The sequence below is a fragment of the Numida meleagris genome, chromosome Z, assembly GCF_002078875.1.
Source record: "Numida meleagris isolate 19003 breed g44 Domestic line chromosome Z, NumMel1.0, whole genome shotgun sequence".
Lineage (NCBI taxonomy): Eukaryota > Metazoa > Chordata > Aves > Galliformes > Numididae > Numida > Numida meleagris.
Window position 1 is genome coordinate 40,169,630 of NC_034438.1, and position 27,768 is coordinate 40,197,397.

Here is a 27,768-nt window from a genome sequence, read left to right on the forward strand (position 1 = left end):
ACCCACCTTTGCATTTACATGATGGTTACCTGGTATCAAGATCTCAGCTTTCTTAAGGATATTTGTGAGCATATAACCACCTACAGATAATGATGCTAAATGCAAAAATATAGAGCAAGAAAAGAGAAGAGGAATAAAGAACTAGTGCTAAGACCAAAAACAACTTTGTTAATGTGGGCATAGGTCTTATTCTAAGACAGCAGTACAAATAAATGTTCAGCCTTCAAAGAATTTTATGTTTAGTTCAATATTCATTTCCTCCTCTGTTTCTGAATTTTCCCATCCCTGATATCATGATACTCTGCCAATTAACTCTACTTTTATTTGAACTGCCAAATTAGTTGTGGATTCATATACTGTGTTCACACAGGAGTGATGATATTTGTTCAATTGAGGTTAATTAGGCTTCCATTTCCAAAATTTTGAAGTTTGTGGTACTATAGAGTCCTACGCCGAACTGCAAAGTCTCGCTGCTTTAATATATGATCTAAATAACTTATTCAGTTGTCTCAACAAAGCCATGAGATATTTTATTTGTCTCAAAATGAATTCAAGGTATTTTGTCTCACCTTTCTCTAACAGAATAAAAAGTCATTCTCATTTTAAAAGAGGAAAATGTTGAGAAGGATGAAATTAAAATAGCTGTTAAAGAGCAAAGTGAAGGTGCCCGAATCTGTAGCTCTCAAGTTTTTCTGTGGACTGACATACCATTGCTCTGCCCTATATTCCAGATAAATATCATGTTTTTCCCCCTCACTATAACCTAACGAAAGCTAACAATCTCATAAGAAAAAGAGATATGTAGCTATGTTTGTCTTCCTTGTTCAAGTTATTGAAAAATATAATAAGACCATATTTCTCTGTGCCACCAGCCTATGCCAGCAATTTCTTGATGAAATATACCCATAACCAGAGCAGTATACTCTGGGTTGCAAAGCAGCATAGACTCCAGTGAACAGACTGTGATAAATGTACACTGGAATTTTGTGAAAATTATTGGTTCCATACAGTCTCATATGGAAATCTACTATAAAGATTTGTGTTTCTGTGCTTGGAAGTTACATACATTCCATTGCACTGAATAAAACCACTTTTGAGTAAACCCTAATAAAGTGTAATGTCACTTCATACATTTGAATTGAAGTCCAGTTGGTTAAATGAATCAGGCTGTGCAAACTACAATTTTAATAACAAAGAACCTTTAATTAGTGATGTTAAGCTGTGAGGGAAAGTCTTTCAAGTTAAGTATGCACACGACAGTGCTGTGTTTGATTACTAAGTTAATGAATGTTGCTTTAAAGTGTCCCCTTTCGTTTTCACAGCTTAAAACTTCTTAACACCAACTTTGAGCACTTTGGAAAACATCAGTAATACAGTTTTCAGTAGGAACAATGTGAAAAACTTTCCAAATTGATTATAAATATTAAAAATAACAAAATTGAATAGTTTATTCAAAGTACAGAACTTTTTACATTTAAAGTTTTTGAATTTGTAGGCTTGTGGTACACTTTTTCCTTTTTTTTTTCAACCAAGACAGGAGAAATGTTATTTTACTAGTCCTGGTTTTCACCATTAAAAAATTGAAAAGAATTTACACAGTATGAACAGATCATGACTCTATTTAGTTTAAACTGTCCCTATCTGACTCTTCAACATCTTAAGGAAAGTCAAAGACTTGAAATATTATTAATTGACCTGGAAAGGGTCTGGATATATATATTTTTGCTAATCTAGGAAAAGTCAGTGAAGCTTAGACAAGATACTCACTGACCTGGAAAGACTGCTATTTCAGCCTGTCTTGCTACCTAATGATTGTAAAAGACTTTTAGTGACTCTGCTCTCACTAACAGATATTCTATTTTGCTGAACAAAGTGGCAGTTAGCCATATCGCCTTGGTTTCTGAACGGTCTTTGAGAGATCTGGCATTAATTAAGAGAATACGTCAGTGCATGCACAACTTCTAAAGAATGAATTATCTGGTGTAGTATTTTAATAAAGTTTTTTTCACTCTCTGTTACTGAAAAGCAATTCTGTCTGAGACCCTTTTGCTAACTGCGAGGACTTTTCAATGAGCTATTTATCCCTTGCCAGAAAAGACTAGTTCAGCAAAACTAAAATTTATTGGGAACATTCCACTAAAACACTGTCCCAAAAGGTTTCTTGATTTAAAATGATATTTCTGAATACAATCAGCTGTGGCAATAGATAAAAGATTTGGGACCTATGTTTTTCATAGTTGTGCACAGTCACAAGAGAGCTGACAATACATCAGCAGAAAAGAATCAAATAACAATGACTGTTTTGCTGATATAAATCCTCACCTTGCATCCCAAAAGTTTTGGTTTTATACCAGATGACCAATATGTGACTTACATTTCTGAAAAGATGTCTTGCCAATCTACATCTTCCTTGCTATCTGTGGTGCTCCTTGTTTAAAGGAGCTGTGGTGCTCCTTGTTTAAAACTTACATTCAAGAACATTCATTAATTCATTCTCGCAGGACAAGGGATTTAAATAAAGCACTGTAACTTCCTTGAAGTCAGGAGAGTACGTAGAAGGGAATTTGAGGATACCAAAAGAAATTCTGCAAGAATCATGGCCCAGAAGAAACTGGAAAAAAAAAATAAAATTGTGCATCCTTTACTATGACTATTCCAGATATTTTATCCCTAAAAATTACATAAGGTACATAAGGTACTAATTCCACCCTGACATTAGCAAGATGGTTTCTACAAAACCTTGTTTACAGCAGAATCAGACAGTGAACTAATTATGCACAATGATAAACAGCATCCAAGTCCTACAGGCATCCTGTAGTTGCCGTTCTAATTTGTGAGTGTATATATCACAGCAGAATGTTCTGCAAAAATAATTTTCACACAGTCATGATGTGCCTATTCAAAATATACAAATATAATGCTAGGAGAAAATTAATCATTTTCAGGAAGGAAAGGTGGCTTCACGGCATGACTTCAGGATCATGGCCTGTATATTTTTCTTGATGGGTAACAAACAAAACCACTTGCACAAGAAAATACATGAGTGACTAATAAGCACAGTTCAGGAGCATTATTTAATCAGTCCATAAATATGTCCTGTTTCTGAAGAAATAACTTTGCCTTACTGGAGTTAAAAGAGGGAGAAGAAATAGGATTCTGTCTCTATGTAAATTACTTCGTTTTAACTTCAACAGTTTCTGCTCAAATATTTTTTCTCAGAACTGACAGATCTGTGGTTTCTTGTACTCAGAGAAATGCAGCCATTACAGGGATTAATAATTTTTTATCATATTCTGTGATGAGAAAAATATGAATATGAGTAATATGACTCCAAAGGAAAAATGTGAAAGATTCCTGGATAATCAGATGATGATACCTTTCAAGCAAACAAAAACAACTTGTCCTGGTACAGCAATTCTTCCTGGGCCATGAAAGACAAACCACGTCTCCATACACTAAGCAAGTGTTATATCTAAAGCAAGTATCATATGAGGGAAAGATGTTTGCAAAGAGAGGAGCTCTTGTTTTTCCAAATATTACCTAATTCATCACTTTTCTTTTGTTTGAAGGCCCTGGTATGGAAATTAAACTTATTTATAAGCCAGATATTTCCAAATTGTATCATCTCATCTGGATATTTATCTTGTCATTACATCAAGAATAAAACAAGGGGGAAGAATTTTTTCTGTTTGCAAAGTTTATAATGTTTAAAAAAAATAAAAGTAAATCACAACTCCATTTTTTCTTTCCTTAAAGTTGAGGATATGGGTTATTTTCTGAAGGTTCCTGCATTCTGGTACACCTTACAAGGGAGATTACAAAAGCAACAGATGAAGGAAAAACATTCACTATGGTAAGGAATATTTTTCTTTCAGAATTTCAATTAAAAAACTTGAATGACTACTAGATTCATTTTGATTTTCTTTTAAATTAAAAATTGGGTCCCTTATCAGAAATGAAGACGGAAAAAAAATAAAAGGCAAACAGGAAATATCTATTAATCACAAGTATATTTACTTTCTCCAAAAGACCAGGTTAGGATTCATTTCTTTAGACAGAGGAAAGAACACTTTTCTGTTTTTATAAAGAAAGCTAGAGCCGACTAAATATAAAGCATGCAGTTAAAATTATTACAGCCTCTAAATGGTAATTGCTTGGTATTCAGCATGATAATTGTTGAACTGTTTGTGAAGGAAAGTAAGACTCCGAAGAGAGAATGTTATTCCTGAGCAGGTTTATGGGAGCTTTACTTTTAATCAAGAAACACAGTAAAGATATTTTATTAAGAATTTAATGGACTTTCTTATATCAGATAGTCCAATATCACAATTGTCTAGTTTCAGTGGGCGAAATCCTTGGAAAACAACAGTTTGATTTGCAGTAGTTTTCTTGGGACCCTGTTCACTTAAATTTTGGTTATCTCCACGGATGGTGATTCAGGGGACACATACTGAAGATTGAACTAAAGTTTGTAAACAATGGTGCTAACTGATCTTTTTCTTCATTAGCAATTTTTCCTTCAAGTTAACCCCAGTGCTTAGAGATACAAAGCTAGAAAAAGTTGTAAAATAAATGAGTTGTTCACTTTTACAAAAAATAATTATTTTTGTGTGGGATCACACTGAAAACTCACATTTTTATACACACAAAAATCTGTTGGAATGTACTATTTTCAGAAAAATTTAAAACAAAACCAGGGAAAATAGAAACAAAAAAGCCAATACAATTTGAGGAAAGCCGAAAGATACCGTCTGACTAGGGTTTAATTCAGAAGTTTATATTAATTTCAGTAAATTGTCCAGAAAAACTCCATTTATTTTATAATTTATGTCAAGCCATTAGACGCTGGATAGATTGTAAAGCTTTGATATTTTATATTATCTTATGGATTCTGGGGAGAAAGAGAAAAGGATACATGAATTTCCAGAGATCTTTTTCAATGTCCCCTCTGATTTCTTGTGCTCATAATGTTGCTGCTTATAAAAAAAAAAAAAATCACAATCCCCTCAGAAAAAAAGATCATCACCTCCATTAGTGAAAGACAAACTTCATAGTCAAAATTTTGATCTCTCTTATATGCATTGTAAGTTGTTCATAGGTTACTGATATTATTCTGTTTCTGTGCAACACTGCTCATGGCACATTGAGGCTCTCTTTACCCTCTGTTAAGAGTGCTTGTGGTAGTGAGCGTCCATGTCTCACTCAAACAATCTTGGAGGCACTCAAGACAGCCTTTTGCTTAATTCAGCAGTTCCTATCTCTGTTCTATTCTTTTTGGAACTTGTGCACTGCTCAGTTACTGTCCACTACTATATAGTAAGGCCCTTGCCAATAAATAACAGTTCTCTCATGTAGTTAATAAATATTAATAGAAGCGTCCTAGGTATTGACTGGCCTTTTTTCTGTTAACTTCAACACTAAAAGCACACACAGACAAGGCACGTACTGTGCACTGCTCAGTTAAAAAGGAAATGCTACCATATTATGCATTCTTTCCCCCACTGAAATCTTAATTTCTTTCTTTCTCCTCCATTTGATCATATTATAAAAACATTTTTCCAGTTTAGACAGATTTTTTTTTTTGCTTCATTACACTAGCTTTTTCTCTTCCCTCAATTCTGCAATGAGCAGACCGCCTGCACACACACATGCACACCCCCTCACCCCCCCCAGACTCTCTGCTTTTAGCAATAATTTGCACATAATGGAACAGCCAGAGGGGGGTTTGATCAATGACCTCTGTCTCAGAGATGCTGTTCCAAGGGAAACACATCTGCCAACATAAAGTATTGGAGCAATCATAGCTCAGTGAGCGCCGTAATAAGCAACTGTTACACTGGAGCCATCAGTCATGTTCAGTTACAGACCTGAAAGGATACGGCACCTCAGGGAGCAATGTCCTTCCATAAATTTGGGCAGCAATGAAGAATGATTTGCAATCAAGTAATAAAAGGCCTAAAAAAGGTCCACCATGCATACTAACATCCAATACAGCTGACAAAGAAAATAAAAAACCTTGGCATTGTTTGCTCGTTATGTAAACTACACAGCTGTCCAAGCAATTATGATATGATTTTGGGAATTCTCTCGTAAAAATTTGCTAACAGCACTTCCACTTGTGAAAGTGACATTCTTCTTTATCAGTAAAGTGCATTTCATTAAGGTAATGCAATTTCATCTAGCTTAATAGTAGGAATTGTTTAACCTTATGGCAAGAGTACGTAAACAACATAAAATTAATGACACTCCGTGCATTGTGGGAATAGATTTGCATTAGTGACAGCATTGATCAAGTAATAGAGAAACTAACATGCACTTCCAATTGTTGGTACTCTAGGGATTTCCTTTCACTATCTGCAAAGTCATATTTCTGGTCTTCTGCTTGCAGAACTGTTAAAGATAAAATTCCAAGTAATCCTTGCAATTTTTCAATACTAACATTATGAAATAAGCCTGATGAAAAAGGCATAGGTTTGACAAGATCCATCTTCAGGGGCAAGTTAAAAATATAAATAAAACATAAGTGACATGCAAGCATCTTTAATAAGTGGTGATTCACTTTAAATGTGCAACATTACCATGACTCAAGAGGTTTTTTTCTTCCATACCCTCAGAAGAAAAGGTACTGCTGCCACCACTTCACCCTCTGATATTTTTATAGATGCAGCCACAGGAATGTTTATTCCATTTTATGTGTTTTCTTTCTACCATTAATGATAGGGTTGTGTGTTCTTATGCAGTACATCTTCTAGTACATGAGATTTTTACATGTCAAAGTCCAGAAAAATTATCAAGGGCATCTGAAGTCACAGATGCTCCTAACAGGATCTACAGTGTGTTGTACTTCTTTTCTCCAGTAATAAGACTTCAGAGACAGATGCATACATCTGTGCAAGCATTCCAGTGAAGTCTGCTGTGGATATTTGGGCCCCATTCTTATCAGGAGATGCTTTTCTCTGGCCAGATGTTAAGAAATGAATGACTTCTTAGAGAAGTTCTGCAGTTTCCTGAAAAGTCCCTTAGGTCAGCACAAATGTGTGCAACCTTAGGAGGCTTTTGTTAATGTAGTTGAATGTTGATTAGTAATATATACAATACTAAAGACTTGCTTTCAGCTCCTCTTTTTTCCAAAGGAATTACTTAATATAACTCCTCTGAAATGCTCTCACGTTATTGATTTTAGTGCTAGGAGTATAAGCAAGAAACCCATCGAAAAATGATGGGAAGCAGGGAGATGTAGAGTGCTTTAGCAGAGATCAGCAAGTCATTTCTGTTGTCAAGAAACACTACTCCTGCTGTTTTGTTGTTTGGGGTTTTTTTTGACTTTTTGTTGTGGTGGTGGTGATTTTTAATTTGTTTGCTATTTTTATCTAGTTTACTGCTTGTTTTAGAGCTTTTAATTCAAAAGACAAAAAATAATTCTACATCTTCCTATTAGATGAAGTAATTATTAAATGTAAATCTTCACTAAAATAATTTTGTGCCAGAAAAATGCCTTAGGCTACAGAGATTCCTACTAAAGCTACTCAAAGTAGACAAGCTAGGTAAAAATAGTATTGCTCTCAAATCTCCTTAAGCTATAGCAATCCAATGTGCTATTTGAAACAATAGTGGGTGACACTTTCAGATAATATTGGATTAGACTGTATTTTTTTTAAATGTCCTTTTCATATCAAACTCATTCCTCAGCAGGAAAAAATGATTTGAAGCTGTGAAAGCAAGAGGCATACAACTAGAGGGAAAGGACATTTTACCAACAATCATCAGGCTCCTTGATTACACAGACCCGCGGTGGAAAATCCAACAAAGGACAAATTCCTCTTACTTAACATGTGCCAGGACGCCATTCCAGATGGCAGGCCAGACACGTTGCTGGATTAATGAGAGAAGTGTAGAATGAACATTAGAAATCTCAAGCCTTAAACACCTAAATTAATATAAATCCTAAACCCATCAACAGGACGGTTTCAAGGCCCATAGAGAGAACAAGGTCTCCCTATGGATAATATCTAAACCAAGTAAGAAAGGGTTTAAGAGGATGCAATATGCAATTCCCCAAAGCCATTTTAGTCTTAACCAGTTTACTGCACATCACAGTAGGAGTTCAGGGTAGCGTTAGCAGGTAAGAGGGTTAACTTACGACAAGGAAACTGATCCTAAGCAATGCTAAACAACTGCAGGATATTAACAGTCTTAAACTCACACTTACAAAATAAGCATTTATACAACTATTCTAAGATTTTCTTTTCCTTTTTTTGCAAGTCTACCTCTAGCAAGTCTAGGAAAACAAGGCAAAGATACTGTTATCTTTATTTGTTACTATCCATCACAAAGTGATACTCAGAGAAGAAAAATACACTTCAGAATAAATTTGGATAGGAGAATACTGCCTTTTTTCCATAAATTAGTCCCCCATTCATAAATGTAGTCAGTATACATTTCACAGTAGGCATTTTGGGTAGTGTTGAATAGCTCTCCAGCAATCCTTAATTTTATGGGAAGTCCTCCAGTCATTGCACATTTCTAAAAAGAAAAACATTATATTTTTTATATGGCTTACAAAAACACTAATATATCAAAGGCAGCATTGTGGAGGAAAAATAATAACAGTAATAAAAGAAATAACTCATTAAAAAAGAGAGAGAGAGAGAGATCTATACCCGTACAGTAAGACGAGAGAGAGATCTATACCCGTACAGTAAAACAAGACGATTTCTGGAGTTTTCCTGGAAAGGATTATTTAATCAGAGGAGGACACTGTGCCCAAATTCCTCTAACAGTTTGATTCCACAATTTGGACTCAAAAAGCTCTGTCCTCCAACTATGATTCTCCAGGTCTCTTTAATATTCTTCACACAGCAGAGTATCTTTTTTTAGAAAATTATTTGTAAGTATAGATCTTGGTTATGAAAGAAAACTTAGTAATCGTTGCACAGTGAGCATATCTGTGTAGAGGGAAGGTAGATTTTAATACTTTGCTTTCTTCTAATTTTTTGAAATATTTAAGTGAAGAAGATAATTGGGTCTTATCATATCCTGTTTTATAATTTACTCTTATTCTATGCCCCTAAAAGTCACTGCTGTCTTCATTTTGTAAGTGAGGTGACAATTTCCTTTGCATTGGGTGACAATTTTTGCAGCCCAGGGGACAGTACAGCCCATATAAAATGAATAACATGTTCTGAATCATAGCACAGAGGCTAGACAAAGGTATCTCATCTCTTTTAGATTTGCCAAAACATAAACACATTAACAGAATTTCATTCATGCGTACAGAGCTGACGCATAACTATCTCGAACCTTTGAAGAGTCACTGTAAATTGCACTGTTTAAAAATAAGACAGATTTTTTAATAGTTCATGCCAATAACCATTAGTTTATGTCAAAATTGAAGTATTTCAATTCAGCTGAAAGCCACCTGTATCACATATAACAATCCCCTGATTGGACTATCACTTAGCTCAGGGACACATCAGCTTCAACACTGGCTCAAAAGTATATACTCAGGTATTTGCTTTCATGATCTCAACTAGACATGACTCAACTATATTTTCCTGAATGGATATCTTAAGGGGAGCTACTGTGTTATGGAAGACACTAAAATTTCCTGAATACTGTATGTCTGCTTTACATGGCAAAATGAGTAAGCAGGGTTTTCTTGTCTTAAAATACTTTATGGAAGAGATCCTAGAGCTGTGACAGGCTTAGCCCTTGTTCTTGGTTAAGAAGAACCCATGTACTCTTTAACCTCCTGTCCTGAACTTGCAGTATCTTTGGATTTTTTTTTTCATTTAAATATAATACTATTAAATTCATACTCTAAAAATATGTATTTTATGATTCTGATGCTTTGATTTAATTCAAAACAACCTGGGAAATAGCCTCCAGTCAATCTCATCTCCCCTTTACCTCAACAACTCTTACAGTCTCCTTTAAAATATTTTATGAGAAGATATGAAGGTGAAAATTGTCTAAGCTAGCCATTTGTCATCTAGCAACACTATTGTTCATTCTGAGTAACTTCATAACTGGTTACGCACTAACAGCCAATACCTATCCTTTCCAGAGCACACTTTGCCTAGTTAATCACTGATGAGCTGCAATTAGAAGCTTTCTCTCCTATTCCATAAACAAACCTTATTTGCTACACAGTGAGGGCCAACTTGAAGATTTCTGTTAGAAAAAAAAAAAAAAAAAAAAAAAAAAAAAAAGCATAGTTTGCCATTACTTTTTGGCTTCCAAATAGCAAGGCTGAGAGGAAAAAAAAAATAAGCCACAATTAATACAACAGAAATCTCTGCCAGGATTTTATAGCATGACAGGATTTTTCAGCTATAAAGAAACATATTGAATCTTTAGAGCACAGCCCATTCTTCACTGCTTCAGTTGTCTCCTTTTGTTTACAAGTCCCTGCCATCCTTCTCTGTGAACTGAATGCTAAACTATCTCCAGAGAGACATTATATTGCTTACAGAATGCCTCAGCAGATGGTGCTTCCTGTTGCAACAGAAGGCTGTGATTACACCTGAACTCTTCAAGAACTCTAACTTAAACAGCAAAACAAGATAGATGAAAGTCTTAAAGTTCTATCCTTTTCCCCATCTGTTCTCCTACTTTCAGGAAAAAAATAATCTAGATTTTGAAACTGGTTACATTTCACTGGAATAGTTTGTCAGAATACTACTGACACAATTTCAATTTCTAATGTTAAGTCACTCCATGCATTGTTATAGCACTGTTCATTATAGTTGTAAAATTGAATAGACCTCCACCAGGAAGAGTCCATAAACAGAAAATGAAGCACCACAAACACCATCTGGATTCAAAAGTTCAATGTTCTATAGCAGTTTGCCACTGAATGTTCAATGGACCCTTTTACAGAAGATCTATGAAATCTTTGTAGCAGCATTCATTCCATCTATTCCCCTGATCTGTTAGCTACCATAAAATACAATAAAATCTTAAAACTAATTTCAGAACCAAACAGTTTAAATTCAAAAAGAAAAACAATATCATAAGCACTTGAAGATGTATTTATCCTCTCAATAATTAACAGATATATAATCATTACTGAAAACAGCCATCTGGAATAAAGAACTTCTGTAAATTACTTTCCAATTGTCTTTTTATCTCAAACGAATTTCTGATTTTTTTCTACAGACAGCTACAGAACTGAGCAAGGCTGAACAGAAAGTCATCATCTTTACTCACTTCATGTATTGGTCCAACAAATGAACACAATTTATCTGATAGAGGAAGGACATTGTCTGTTGCTTTTACTCCACCTGCTGCTATCATTTTTAGGTTTTATGGTCAGAGAGCTCAATAATGTAATGAGTGATGTAATGTATTGAGAGCTCTCAGTCATTACCTAGGTTCTTATCAAAACCCATACTCAAGTCACTTGTAGTGTCACATGTAGCCATGCACCACCCAGTACCCTGCAAAACAGAGACAGACGAGAACAGGTCCAGATCCTCCTCAAATGGGAGTTGAATTGCTTCTCTCTTAAAGTGATTATTTCATGTTATAGAAACAACCCAGTTCTATTTTTCACAAGAGGTGCATGGTTCTATATTAAATGGATCCGCGTACATCTTACATAGGTTTTTAGTGAAACTGAAAGGCAACCTACTTCCAGTTCTCAAAGATACATCGCAGTATTTCCATTATAAACATTTCCCCACTACAGAAAGCTCTCCCACACAGTGCTAAGTAGGAAAGTAAATTTGCATCTGCGTTCAGTAATTTTTATTGGCATTTCACCTTTCACACAGACAGAGTATTCATTAGTCCCATTATAAGTCTTAACAGAATTCAGTCACTGTTTTTTTTTTTTTTTCAGCGAGCTTCCAAAACTGAAGTTTCATGGTAAGAAACTGTTTATAAAAGCCACTACCACTATTTTTAAAAATATCTCTTCAGAATCTTACTGGTTTTAACACTAATTTCTCGAAACTTGTCAGTAGAGACTACAAGTTTTCCCCAAAGGATAAGCTGGATAGCAGGACAACTTAATTTCTTGAAACAGAGGAAAAAACTTACCTTCTCAGGAAACTGTCAGTAAAGGATTCCTCTTGTCTTCCCTTGCATTTTCTGAATACATCCAGAGAAAACAACAGTGGCATGTAAAGATATCCAACTATTTGTGTTACTACAAGTAACCAGACCATCAGAGGCGATTTGTTTAGGCTCCATCCTGCAGTTTTCACCTTCACCATCCTCACTGCTCTCCTACCTGCACTCTGTGCTTTTCTCCTGTCTCTGCACTCATGTCCTCTCCTGCTCCTCTCTCCAGGCATCCTCTCTTCCTACCTGCAAATCTCAGCTGCAGTCCAGTACAGCCCTAGGGAGAAAGATGTTCTCAAGACCTTCTGTTCAGTCACCTTTCTCACTAACTCAACTACTCAGTTTGTGCATCCCTTTATATGTCTCCCAAATAAATAAAATCAATGTGTACCGACTGATCATTTAATAATTAGGGTAGCACTCTGCCATCTTTCAGCATGAGCCTACCTAAGAATCTAAAAAAAAAAGGGCCACTGTGTGTGAGAGAATAATTAAAACTCAGTTCCAATAATGCTTTCTTTTAAAAGTAATACAAATTCTGTGTTTAGTTAGCTAGATTAACTTCTTTTAGATGTCAGTGTAGAAATAGACCTGTACAGGCGTATGACTATGTAAAATTATATAGAGATATGCAAATAGAAAAAGGCTAGCATTTCTGTTAGGGTGCAGACATGGGAAAATATTTCACAATGATTAAGTCAAGTGCCAGTATGGGAAGTGATGTATATTTAAACACAGGAGAACAGATGGCAATGTTTTCACCCACCCTATTTATACGGATGCCAAAACCTGGTGGTCATCTTGGATTCTTTCTTATTCTTTTTCCTAAATAACAGTAACGATGTCAAATCTTGTCACATTTTAAAAACTTGTTCACCGGTCATTCTCCCACTGTGGTAGAATCAGAACTTCTCAATTCAACTTCATACACCATCATTAAGTATATATATCACATGATTCTGTAATGATCTTACCTCATGCAATCTTTGCCCTTCCACTTCAGTCTAGCTCTCTCTTGATATATGCTCATTTGCTGATACCAGTTATATAATTTCATCTTTCTCATATTCACCTACTGTTTTCCTATGGATGCTAGTTAAGTAATTTTATCTCTCTTATACACCTACAATTTTTCTCTCTTGTGTCTCTCCTCAGAGTAAAAGCTCTATCTAACCCTGAGCTATCAACTCAGGTAAATTTCCATATTAAATTATTTATTAAAATACCCACAACCTAGCTCCCATTTAGTAGGAGAAATTCCAGTAAATGGAAGAATTAACAACTGCTTAGTCTATGTCACCTACGTCTTTATCCTTCTGCTGTGCTCAGAAATATATATTTCTCAAAGAGAGCAGTATACAGAAGCACTGCCTTTTTTAACAGGAAAGGTAAGTCTCAGACTCAGAAACATTAAAGAAGGCCATATGGTTTTTGCTATGACTTGCAAATGCGGGGCAGGTTCTTTTTGCATGGTTAAAGTTGTTGCAAATTAGGTAGGACAGCTTCATTAAGCCAAAAATCTACACCTAGAGGAATATTTTTTCTACCTTGGTGACAGTGCATTGTCAGTGCTTAACTTGTCTTGAATATTAGACAAGTTCATTTCCTTCCTTCCCCTCAGAACAGCAGAAAACTTTATTATTTGAAGTTCACTGAACATTTTCACACATTTCTCTCAGTACTATAGAAAACAGTGCTTCCTGTGGCTCTCTCTAGTTTATGAGCTCCCACCAGTACAATACTGGTTTCACGGTCACCACCACCTCTTTCCTGAATGGACTTTAGTTGTTGTTGTTAAGATAGAGTTTGTGTTTCCCAGAAAATCAGTATAAACCTTTCAAGGTTTATATAAACACCTTGGTATGTTTGCTAAATATACAGAGATATTGTTGTAATCTCAGACAGCCAACAATACCCTGTATATTTCTGTAAGATGTCTAACAGTGGGTCATCACAAATGTTTCCAAAATATTTACAAACTTTCCAGATCCATGTTTTCATGTATTTTGGAATGAGTGTTAAGTTGACAATAATGGAACAGAACTGGGCTGAGCAGCTGCTGAATGAGGAGTCCTTGTGATGATGCGTGGAAAGACCAACAGGTTCAAGCAAGAAATGTCACTTACTGGATACATGCAAAAATAGATCTATCAGCAGTCCTTCATAGAAAAAGAGGTTTAAGTGTACTTTTTCAGAGGTAGGCAAAAAGTTTTAATGAATGGTGAATGCCAATGGTATTAGAAATCACTTATTTCATGGAATGTTCAAAATTCAACACATCAGCTGCTGTTCAAATACCCAAGGTTTGCAGAGTCAAAGTTTGTTGTTGCCTGTGCTTTACCATGAACAGTAAACAGAATGAAGATGGGAACATTTTGAATAAGACTAAGAACATGAGTGAGTCTAAGATCTCCCTTTTTGCCCTGGGAGTCTCCATTCAGAAAACTTCTGAGGAGTACTTCATATCTGCCAGTTTCAGGAAGGTCCACTGTCACTACCAGAATGTAATCATATATTTCGCTTCTCTCTAGGACAGACCAAACTTGAGATACTCAAGATGCTTAACAAATTTAATAGCATTTTTGCTAGGATTTAATTACAAACAATTATGGTTTTAAGTTTTGTAAGAAAAATTCATACCTTTATCAGTCTGAGCTAATCTAAGACTACTAAATCTTAATTATAAATTAAGGTTTATGGCTCAGGTTTCACAAGAAAAAATCAATTATTAAATGCTAAGGTTTGGGGTTTTTTTCCCCTATTTATTTAATACTTACCAAAGTAGTATACATTGCACAGTAATAAGAAACAAACATGGTTTACAATAGAACATATATACTATTAGCTGAAAGTTTTGCTGAGATTCCAATAATATTTAAATTTAATTTGGTTTTAAAGACCTTTTTCCCAAGACACTGCAATTTCAGCACGTAAACATATAGGCAACAGGGATTCGTGTTGTCAAAAAGTATGCATGCTTCAAGCATTTTAAGACTGTTACTGTCTTCTCAGATTACTTTTTTGCTACTTTAAAGAAATAAACTTATCAAACAGAATTCAAGTGCAGAATCAAAAATTAGAGGTCTTAGAAAAGTATTCAAGCTCTCTAAATTGTTGTTATTCTTTCTCTTGAACAAGAAATATGAGGACTGAGAAAGACAAAGAATGAACTGAAAACGCTTGACTTATCTTCAATCTTTTTTCCAACTGTATTATCAAACTGGCAGATTTGAGCCACTATGTAAACTTGCTCAGTGTATTTATTTGCTAATGTTTCAGGAGAAGGATAAAAACTGTCAGGTTTTCAAAAGAAAAGGAAGTTCTGCCCATAAACTGAGCTCTACTTATGTGTATTTCAAAGTTTTACAATCAGTAAATGCATACTCTGCATAAAAAGTAGAAAATACCTTTTAAAATGTATATTTAAAAAGAATTGATATGATATGTTTCACTTGCATGAAGAGAGTAAGGTTTTCATGCAAGAAATGAGAGATCCAGAACTGATAATTATTGTCTGCATTTCCCCTTTAAAGTCAAGAGAAAATATGGAAGACATTGTGTACTCCTGTGTACTCCCAACTAACAAGACAAAGAACAGTGGATTCCCTTGGGTTCCAAAGTAGTAGTTTAAGTGTCCTCTGTTAGATGTATGTGTTTTGAATCTTTGTAAATATTTCCACAGTCTTTGTTGTACAGTTTCCTTCCCAAAACTTTGACCCAAGAATTATGAATCTGTTATGAAGGCTAATCAACTTTTTATTTAGCATCAAGTAAAGCATCACAGAAATTATATGTTTGTTATACAAATAGACATTAAAATGCTCTAAAAAGGACCTTTATCAACTTTGCTGCTTGCATGTGAATTCACTGCTATGTGTAAAAATTCCTGCTTTAAATAATAGCATTTCAAAATATTAAACAATTTTTGTAGAGTCTAGATTTGCAAGTGGTGGAATTTGCAATCAAATCTACTTCAGGCCTATTGTGAATATCAGTGCGCACTCAAATTTGTCATGCTTTTCTATCATTTGGGAGCATAGTATTTAAAACAGGAACAATAAAATATCTACATAGATTTAACAAGAAGACAATAAAGTCTCTGTTTATATATAATAGAATTCTTTATGAATTTATAATAGCCTGTAGAATTTAGTAGAGTATAATAACCTTTCTGTAGATTTTCAACCATCATATACAATTTAGTCATGTACAGATTTTGTCAGTGAATAAATCAGACTTAAGTGTGTGTCTGAATTTCAACCACAGATCACAAGATCACAGTGAAGGGAAGAATGTACATAAATACACATCAGTTGGATGACAGCCATAACCATTGCCAGACCCAGCAAAAAGGACATTTACTTTTTGAAAATAAGATGCGAGTTTAGTTGAGTTTCTTTGATTTATTGCTTTTAAATAAGGGACAACATCAAACTGGAATCCTGACATGTATTTTTTTTAATGTTAACTTATCATCTATTGGATCTATTGTTGTTTTTCCTACGTACCCTTCAATATCCTTGCTTTCATCCAAGAATATCAGGTATCATCTTAACTAAAGGTAAATAAAGCCACATTTCTTCCAAAGGGTTGTGATAGATGTTGATCTTTTGATTATGCCCTTTGGTTTTCTCTTGCATTGTCAGAAAAGTTACTTTCTTGAACATTTGACAGACTTAGGTACAAGAAAAATTACCCCCAAATAGAATTATTTAGACACGTCAACATTTCTTGAACAGAGAACCAAGCTGTTGAGGGATTCCCATCCCCACTTCACCCATTCCATGGGACCAAAAATACAGAAGGACACTGCAGGAATTTTGCAGGAATTTTCCTAGGTTAATGTCACAGTTCTACTTACTCCTTTATGGGATCATTACCAGGAAGCTTTTTCCTTTTTTTTCAGTGCAGCACCAGACATTGTAGAAACTACTGGGGAAAGAATTACTGATCCTATTCAGACATATTATTCATATTTTATCTCAAATCTGTGTGTGCATTAAAAATCAGTGTATCTGGCTTGCATACGCAAAAAAAATAAATAAAAATAATGTTCAACGACTAAATGACTCAGAAGCTTTGAAAAAGCTCTCCTCTGCTTTGCTTACACGCACTACCAGCTCCTACACTGACATCTAGTGCCAAGGCCAGGGGTACTGCTCCACTACTACTCAAAACATTAAGCCACATTGATTTCCAGTAAAATGAACAGATTCAACAGCGCTGAAAGATTCCCACTCCTTCTGACCCCCAATTTACATACATATTCTAATTCTAATTTGAATCTATTAAAAAAGTTGCAAGCTTATGGACCATGATTTCAGCATCATTCATCCCTTAACAGTTAGAGTTGCTGGATCATTAATATCAATAATGAGCTAGAACTGCAATTAGCATCTAAATGAAATATGCCACGAATTACTGATTTATTATTATGTTTGTCAGTAGAAATATACTATGGCACAGCAGGCATAAAAACAGAAATTTATTCCAGAGATTTCAAATTGTTCACTTTTCCTAGAAGGTAAATGAGAATACTAAGAAATGCTGAATACAGCCACTTTATGTTAAACAAGTTGTGTGAAGAACACAGTACACAATACAATGTGAAAATCCAGCAATTTTATTCTAATGCAGCAAAATTGCAGATGTGTTCCATTAATCAATTGTTTGCTCCTATGAGCCACTCGCCTTCTTCCTCTCTCAGGTCTTTCTCCTTTCACCAGCTCTAAACTCTCTATCTTCAAACTCTTGGAACACATTTCAGAACCCCCCTCTTGATCATAGTGGCCCAAATAAAACAGCCAGACTGCATCCCTAACCCATTAATTTCCTCATTTTTGTTGTTGCTTTTTTCCAAAATCAGTGGAAGAGTCTAGTCCTAAAGCTAGGTTTGATCCTCATACATTATTCATGCATGTCATAATGGAACCATTGAAATACTGATCTCCCAGAGATATGCTGCCTGTACTGCATAAAATTCATTGTAATCCTGACTAGTATAGATTCCATTTCTACCATTCGTACCTCTCAGACTTTTCATTACACAAGGAATAATCAAGCTGATCTGGAAAATTTGTAAAGGGCAAACCTCGGGTTACTTCAGCATGAGTTTGAACAAATTCTCTCTTTTCTGAACTGCTCTCTTGCCCTTTTATAATATAGATAATATTACCTAGCATTACTATATTGTATGTACTACATTAAATTATATTATCAGTGTTATTACATGTAATATTAATATCACATATGTTATTTTTTATTATGTTCTATCTCTGTGTACACATTATTATAATAAAATAGCTGGAACACTTAGTAAGTTTACTATATCTGGAAATACTGTCATTAAAAACTTTAAATAATGCTAGTTTAGTTGCCACCTATTGTAACGCTTTCAAAGTTCACCCATAGATTAGGATGTGACATTATAACTTAAATCTTTGGTCAGAAAGGAAGACCAACAGCTACAGATTATAATTACTGGGGAAAAAATAGCCAAATTGTGACTATTTCTCTCTCGTTATTTATGACAAATTAGCAGTTCTTGACATAAATTTTGTTTTGTTGTTAAAACAGCATGATTCCTGGTGTTCAGCTGTGCAGAAGAAATGTACACTGCAGATTGCCTGATACTCAGTTAGACTCCTCCTAGTATTCCCTTAGTAGTTTCCAAAAGTTCTCTTAGAAGATGAACACAGAAGCTTATGAACTCCCACAGTTAGAGAGAATAAAACAAACAGGCCTGTTCTAACAGAAGTAACAATCAAAATATGAAGACTGACAGAAAGCCTGTAAAATCTGCTACATGGAAGGAATGCACATTTAGAACTCAAGTCTCCCTCTGAGCAGCTTCCCATCTGAAGTTTTACAATACAGAGTATAAATTTTACAAAATGTTTGAAAGTAACCGTAGCCCACCCAATAGGAAATCAAACTTTCCCAAATCGCTCCTTCCATAAAACAAAAAAATAAAAAAATCATATAGAATAAAATTAAATAGCATAGATTAGCAGGGTATCTCATTCTTCTTTGCCGAGGATGTACAAAGAAATCTTGGATGGCAGAATGTATTGTCACACAGTAAAAATCACTGAAGAAGAACAAAGATGTTCCCACTATCACTATCTGTCAGCCAGCAGTGCATTCACAGTTGCCTGGCATCCAATTGGGCTGCAGTAAACTTAGGGATAGACAGGTGGAATATCCTTGTTCTCCCTAGCAGTTGGCTTAAAGGACATAGCAGGTGTCCAGGGCGATCAGCAGAATGTTCGATTATATTTAGCACCTTCAGTAACAAGTATATAGGGACACAAGAGTTGTTCAGTCCAAGAAACCATAGCATTTCACAACAGAGAACTTGAGAATCATTCTGGGAACATTTACTTGTGGCTCTATAATTCAGTAGCAAAAGGAAAAGCAGGCTAGAAACTGTGTCAAACATTCTTGCAGTTTAAAAAACGCCTTCCTGAATATTTGTGATTAACACACGCAAAAGCATTTTGAAAATGATAAAGCAGAAAACTTACCACATTTCTCCCAAGTAGAGTGCCAAGAAGTCATGGCAACCCTCACTACCAGTACAAGGTAGGGAAAGTAGGAATAGAGCACAGCCCTGCTGAAAAGGACTTGGGAGTACTGGTGGATGGCAAGCTGGACATGAGCCATCAGTGTGCCCTTGCAGCCCAGAAAGCCAACCATACCCTGGGCTGCATCGAAAGAAGCATGGCCAGCAGGTCGAAGTGATCCTGCACCCCTAGTCCGCACTGGTGAGGCCTGACCTGGAGCACTGCATCCAGATGTGGAGTCCTCAGTACAAGAGAGACATGGACCTGCTGGTGCATGTCCAGAAGAGGACTACAAAAATGATCCAACGGTGGAACACCTCTCCTATGAGGACAGGCTGAGAGAGCTGGGGCTGTTCAGACTGGAGAAGAGAAGGTTCTGAAGGGACCTGATAGCGGCCTTTCAGTATCTAAAGGGAGGCTATCAGAAAGAAGGTGACAGACTCTTTAGCAGGGTCTGTTGTAACAGGATAAGGGAAAGTGGTTTCAAACTAAAAGAGCGGAGATTTAGATTGGACATAAGGAAGAAGTTTTTTACAATGAGGATGGTGAGGCACTAGAACAGGTTGTCCAAAGGTGAGGTGGAAGCCCCATCCTTGGAGACATTCAAGGTCAGGTTGGGCAGGGCCCTGAGAAGCCTAATCAAGCTGTAGGTGTTTCTGTTTCTTGCAAAGGAGTTGGATTAGATGACTTTTAAGGGTCCTTGCCATCTTAAACAATTCGACGATTCTATGATTCTAATACTCTACCATAACTACTTTTGCACTGAAAGTCATAGTCTCCATATCTGTCCAACTTATTAGCCTTTGTTAACGTACAGATTTACTGCCCTTCATATTTTCAGCTGGCCCTTCCGTAACTTCTGTTATGCAAGGCCTGCTATGGGAAGAAATAGTGGCCAGTCATTCTCAACATGAAAGGCAGAGGACAGACGTGGCATTCTGTTATTTACCTCTAAATACACCCTTATCACAAAGGTCAAAAATTCTATAGAAAACATGATAGTGTCACTTATTTGCCATGGGATAAAATGTACTTAAAGGCCTCTTTTTATCTTAGGCTCTTGTCTTCACTGTTTAATGTTCAACATCAACATCATACACCACATTTCATCATCATCAACATCAGAGTTGCTAGTTTAGCATTAGCAAGAGGAAAGTCACTAAAGGCTTGGAGGCTCAGTTCAAATAAGCATCCGAAAGTTCAACTGTTTATCAAAATCATTTCCACTTCTAAAGCAGACTGGAAATGATTTAAAAATAACCTTTGTGGTGAGCTTAAGCCATGACACGCAGATGACCCTGAAAAGGAGAATGAATATGTTAATATTTTCAATAGGCTTTTAAGACTTTTTTTTTTTCAAAGACCAAACTGAAGCGCTGCTTAAGAGAACACAGAGGACGTTTCAGTAGGGACCACACTGGGAGTTCATTCTCACACGTGTACTGTCTTAGGAGTACCTAAGTATAGAACAACAGCTCTCTACAGCTCAACCCTGACCTTCTTCCCCATCTACTATACCAGGAAGCCATTCCTTCCAAAACAGGTGTCTGTCTTGAGCAGAAAAGCACAATATCAGTTAATTTGAAGGGTGGATGGCCAAGAAACAAAAAGGGGCACAAATTTCACCTACTGGGGAGAAAATTAACGTACAGTCCTTTAGCATGCCCACTTATACACATCTCTTTATACAGACTAGCGTAAAAAACAACAAAAAGTTCACCATATTCTGCAGCTTATTAAAAAGAAAACACGATGACCTTGGCAATATATTTACGTGTTGGCAACTGAGCAGTCAAAAAGGACTTTTTTCAAGCTCCTAATGACTCCAAATGATTGAAGAGAGTTGGGATTGCAACTTGAAGGTTGAAGAGACTTGGAACCTTTTGGCCTAGGGAAGGGAGGATTGCGTGGGAATTTTAATCAGCTTAGAAGTATCTAAAGAATGGTTGTGAAGTGGTTGAAGTCAGGCTCTTTTCAGCAGTGCCCAGCAACAGAACAAGGGGCAATGGGTACAAACTGGAACATAGGAAACTCCATCTGAACATGAAGAAAAATTTCTGTACTGTGAGGTTGACAGCGCACTGGAACAGACTGGCCAGAGAGCTCATGGAGTCTCCTTCCTTGGATATGTTCAAAACAGTATGCTTTTGCTGTTTAACTTACTGTAGCGAACCTGCTTTAGCAAGGGGCTTGGACTAGTGCAGGCCTACCCAGCCAGCAACCCACAGGCTGCATGCTGCTTGGCACAGCCCACTCTGGAGCCATCCCCTACCCTGCACCATCGTGGTGGTGGCACTGCCCCGCCAAGCAGCCCAGATGATTCCCAGATGTGCACCCACTGATCACAGCAGCCAAACAGTGATGTGCCATCAGCCCTGTGTAGGTGGAAACCAGGGCACAGGGAGAGTGCAGTGCAGTGCCAACTCAATTTATGGCAAATAAATGTATGCATTTTGATACATTTGCTAAATACAGTCCTACGAACAGCGAAAATACACAGCCTAATCATTTTTTTTTATATATTTGCAGCTCCATTTTCAATTGACATAAATACATGACCTGTAAATTTTCAAATTGAAAGTATAGAATTGCAATCAATTAAAAAATCTGATTGTGTCTCTCTACCATACTTTCATAAGTCCTGTCTTACTAGAGAAAGATATACCTTGCTTCACAATCAAGCCATATTCATGTCATTGTTTTTTGGCAATATGCACATTTGTGAACAACTGTTTTCAAGAATGAAGTAAAGAGCAAAATTTCATCAAAAACTCTGACAAACACCTAGAGAGTTTACTAAGAATTGCAACCACTTATATTGAAACAGACTGATGCTTTAGTTACACAAAAACGAGATAAAATGTATGTAATTATGCTGGCCCACAATGTCAGAGGTGGATGTGACGGTAGTACAGTTTGAACCTTCTGACCAATATTCTGACCCATTTTGTTGCTGTGCAACAGATGGGCAGTCTGACAGAATGGCGTCTGACATGGAAGTGCATATGAAGCAAAGCTGTGTCAGTGAATTCCTCCACATGGAAAAAATGGCACTAATTGACATTCGTTGATGTCAACTGTAACTGAATGATAATATACTGAACAGTTACAGAGATGAAGCAGTGGATGTGAGCACAGTGATGAGGTGGGTGGTGCATTTCAGCAGTGGAGATAGCTGGTTACCTCCACTTGTGCAGATTTTTACAAGCATGATATGCAGGCTCTTGTTTATCTCTAGTGAAAATACATAGCTAATGGTGATGACTATGCTGAAAAACAGTGTTTTGTGCTGAAAATTTCCTGTGTTAAATAATGTTATTGTGCTCTTTGCATTGGTTGTAGTTGCCTTGGATATAAAATGAGGCATTACTTTTGGAGCAACCTACATATATGCAGTCCAAGGCAACTCCTCTTCACTCAGTGAAGCCCAGGCAAGTCCAAAGATTGGAAACCTATAGGCTAGATGACCTCAAAAGTTCCCTATGATTCCATGATTCCATGAAGGGACTGAGTTGCATCTTCTCCCCTGAAAATGTGTCTTCAGAAAAAAATGGATGGACAACTTCAGCTCAAATATGGAATATTTGTGATGACAGAATGAAAACTTTTCAGCAATTTTTCCAGAATTACAAAGTGAAAAAGTGTCATTGCAATGTTACTAAACTTAATAATGATTGCAAGGCAATAGAAACAATAGAGAACAGTAAAGTTTGGATAAGTGTTCATGCATATGATGAAAGTGAGTTGAAGATATGTAAGTGAACAGTGCTGCTTTTTTATTTATGAATCCAAAAGGACTGACAAAGCAGAAGTTGTTGGCTTTGGTTGTGCACAGCAACACAGCAGCACAGCATTCATAATGCACAGTCTCATTGTGTTAGCCAACTAGTGAGCATCACGGCTTCTGAAAAGGAGAAAGTCTGGTTGTGCAAAATCATTCTGAATCAGAGCAAGCCAAAGAGTGGCCTTTTCCAAATCCTTCTTCAAGAAGCTGCCAAGGGTGTCAGATCATTCATGTTAAGTTATGCTGGATGTCATTGAGATGTGCACTACAGTCATGTAATGGCAGAGTTGCAGCTGTCAAATACTATGCATGTGAGCCTCCTGTAGCAATCCAACAGTGGTCCAAAGTAAGGAAACGGGCCTTTATCTGCAAATTCATGGCTAGTTCGAACCTGACAAAATAAATAACACGCATGACAATTACACCTTCCAATAAGGAAAAATCTAATCAACTCTTACACCTTCTGCTGACCTGGAGACAATCTAGTTCATTAAAATCCCATGTCACAATTCAGCTCTGGCACAAATTAAAACAGTCTTGTTGATTTAGTCAGCAATAAATCCAGCTATGTATTTTAAACTTTTCCAGGAGGCAGAAAGGGGGTAATTAACTGAAAAGTAAAAAGAACAATCATACAAGCAAAAAAGCAAAGTATTTATATATCTATATACTTGAATTGTACTGTGGCTTTAGCCATTTAACTCAAATTAAATAAGAATACTTACTGTGGTTCAGTAATAACTAAGCTTTTGCTTTTTACGTATTTATTGCCCTTACTGACCACTCTATTTACTTAGTAAGCAATCTTACTTCAGCTTTCCTGCGGTTCAGTCCATGCTAGGAAAACACTAATCTCTCCCAGGTTTTAGCTTTCTCATTTTCCCTACACCGTGGTTTGACCTGCAGGCAAATGAAGCCATTCAAATATTTGCTTATCAAGTCATCTGTTCTCATCAGACCTTGCAATTCCTGTCATGCCCCACATGTCAGTTTAAAGCATAACGTCATTAATACCTCCAGTGCACTAATGGATGCTTCACACATGAATGCATTAATGAAATGTGTTATTGTTTTCCCTCACAGGACATTAACAATCTTGCTCATGCTGAGCCCCTGAAGCCCTGCAGTGCTGCTGAAAACCACTAGCTATCAAATGAACCCTCAGTTACGCTTCAATAACTTTAAGTTCAAGTTTATCACTGAAGTGTCACTCATGTGAGGAGAAGATACAAGCCTCTAAGGTCTTTTGGGCCCAGCTTCAATTACCATAAAGAGTAACAGGAGGCAATAGCTGCAAGGGAAAAATGCACCAGTGTATAAATGAAACACTGTCAAGATAAAGTAGTGGAGACCTGGATGTCAGTGCTTCTTGCTTCTCCTCTTTGTCTGTGGACTGATGGCTTGGATAATGAAGACAGGATCCACTTTCAAGAGAATGGATATACAAATAATCCAGTTTCTTGATAGCGATGTTAAATATAAGAGAAAATAAAACTTCCTTATGTAAGCCATGCTTAAAAATTGCTTTTCTATGCCTTTAAGTATTATTTCCAGAGGAGTGATGAAATGGCCCACAGTAATTTATGAAACTTCTACATACAAGTTACTTAAATAAGGCTGCTCGTCTTTTGTTAGGCTGTGAATGAAGAGCGCTTTGGCTACAGAAGTAGGGTGGCAGCTTTTTCAAGTCACTGATAATGTCACTACCTTTTCTATAGATAGGAAAAATACAAATTAAGCTTTTCCCTGCATTCATATCTACCATGCAAATCATTCACATCCAAAGGAATCAGCCTTTGAGCCTGCATTTTAAGTTTTTATTTTACAAAGCCAATGGAAAAAGTTGTGCAGTGTATGCTTAACATTAGTAATCAGAGTTCAGAGAAGCTGGTAACTGTGATTTTTTGAGAGTATAATATATATTAGTGAATAAAATTGCAAACTGGAAAAATACAACAAAATAGTGGAATTCTACCTCATGTTTCATGTATGAGATTGGGAAGTTCTTTTGCACTTCTGTCATCCTTTGACTCTCACTGTATTCTCAGGCAGTAACGCTCCTGTACAATGGCTACAGTCCTTGCTAGCAGTGAGACCAAGCTAGGAATAGGCAATTAATGGCTTAGTCGAACAGCTGTGGTGTTCCAGGGAGTATCTAGCACCTGCCAACATCTGAAGTATCCCAAAAGTCCCATTTTTCCTCATCACTTTACAAAGGTTCTGATGAGCAGTCTGCAAGGTCATGAAGGTCTACCTTCTACCACTATTTCAGTTCATTGCCTAATAACTCTGAAGACCAGTCCCTGAATGCCTTCACGATGATGTAGTGTAAGTCCCAAATATATTCTGTGTATTCTAGCCAAAAAGCCCCACAGAAAGAAATCATAAACTGGGAGAATGGTTCTTGTAATCATAATTATACAGTCAGCCTAGGAAATAGGAATTTCCAGTGCCATGAATACATACCTGTTTTCTACAGGATAAAGGGGATTACCATGAAATATTCCAGTCTGCTGGAGTACCCAGAACCCATAAATAGTTGCTGGTTATTGTTTCTAAAATTCAAAGGTGTAGAGATATTATTCCAGAAGTTCTAATGTTAAAAACACAAAACCATTACTCAGACTCATCCTCTGGTTCACATAGCCCAAATTCCTGCTCAAAAAGTTTTCTCCAGCGTATATTTCCATAAAGAGAGTGGTAAAATGAGTGTCAGCAGATGAGAGATTTTTCCTCTCTGTGGATTTATTAGTTCTCAGGTTCTCACAAATCAGTGATGAATCACAGTCTTTCTGGCTCAGATATCACAGACTGTCCGCAACATCCTGATCTCTTCTTTTTATTGCCATTAGCTAATCAATATGTCCCATAAACCTATGACCACCTAATGCTATTACATATGTTACTGGACTTCATTTCTGAACATTTCCAACAAAACATTTTTCATTACAAACCTATTTCTTCCTCTTAATTTTCTAATGGGAATGCTTGTGCAGGGAGGTGAAGAATTTTTAACCTATTCACTGTCAAGCAAGCTAAAATAAGACATGCATCACAGCCAACAAAAATTTCTTAATGACTTCCTCCCATTTTATATTTTATGCTTGTTCACATATACACAGAAAAGAAGATATATTTTCTAGCACTGGAAATGTCAAATGCCAATTGTTAGCTAATGGAAAGAATGAATTGCCTACTGTCTATGCCGTATAGCATAGAGTTGGATATATGTTTATATAATTCCAACATGGCTGTAAGCACATTCAAGTAGAGGATCTCAACTCTTTCAACAATTTCTTTGGCAAAATGGACAGTAATATATCAAATATGCCAGAAAACATTCCTAGAAAATGAAATTTGATCATTTCTAGTAATGAGTTTCCATACTTGTCCCTGTTGCTGTCCTAAGCAAATTCCAGACTGCATAGGAGTCAGGAATTTCTCCCCCATGCTAATTTTCTGTTTGGGAGCAACCTTTGTGTTTCAGATGTCAGTATTTTAAAAGAATATGTACACAGGTTGTTCTGTGACAGGTAGCTGCAATATTAAAAACCATTTATCCCCACTTAGTCTTCTAAGGTAGATGGAGCCATAAATATCACACCATAGATGTACATGCATAAAATTATCTATGTATACACACTTACATATATCCTTTTCCACATTAAATTGTTATAAAATTCTCCATTTAATCTCTGACCACTAGTGTAGGAGGAGATGTACTTCTAAGAGACAGAGAAGAGCCATTTTAGGAAGTGGAAGCCAAAAACCTCAGATTTGTCCTAGTCGATTTAGGGAGGGCTCCTCTAAGAAGGCAATTCTGCCTATGAATGAGCTGAAGTGCTTCTACAACAGTGCACAAGAGATGGTAAATAAGCAAGATGATTAGGAAACAGTAACGCAATTAGAAAACTATGACTCAATTGCTATCATGGAAACATGGTGGAATGAATCTCACAACTGGAATACAATGATTGAGGGCTACAAGCCTTTTCAAAAAGATAAGCAGGGAAAGAGAGGTGGAAAATTTGCTCTCTGTGTTAAGAAATTGATATATTCTAAAAAACATCTCCTGAGAAAAAGCCACAAACCAGTTGAGAGCCTGTGGGTAAAAATTAAGGGCTGGAAAAATAAAGGGCATCTGGTGGTTGGTGTCTACTAAAGAAAGGTTTGTTGACAAGACCTTCTTGTTTCAGCTCAAAAAGGCATCATGCTTGCAGGCTCTCATCCTGGTGGGGGATTTCAACCACATGGATATCTGCTGAGAAAACAACTCAACAAGTTGCAAGTAATCCAGGAGACTCCTGGAGTCCATTGAGGATATCTTTCTCATTTGGACCCACTGATCAG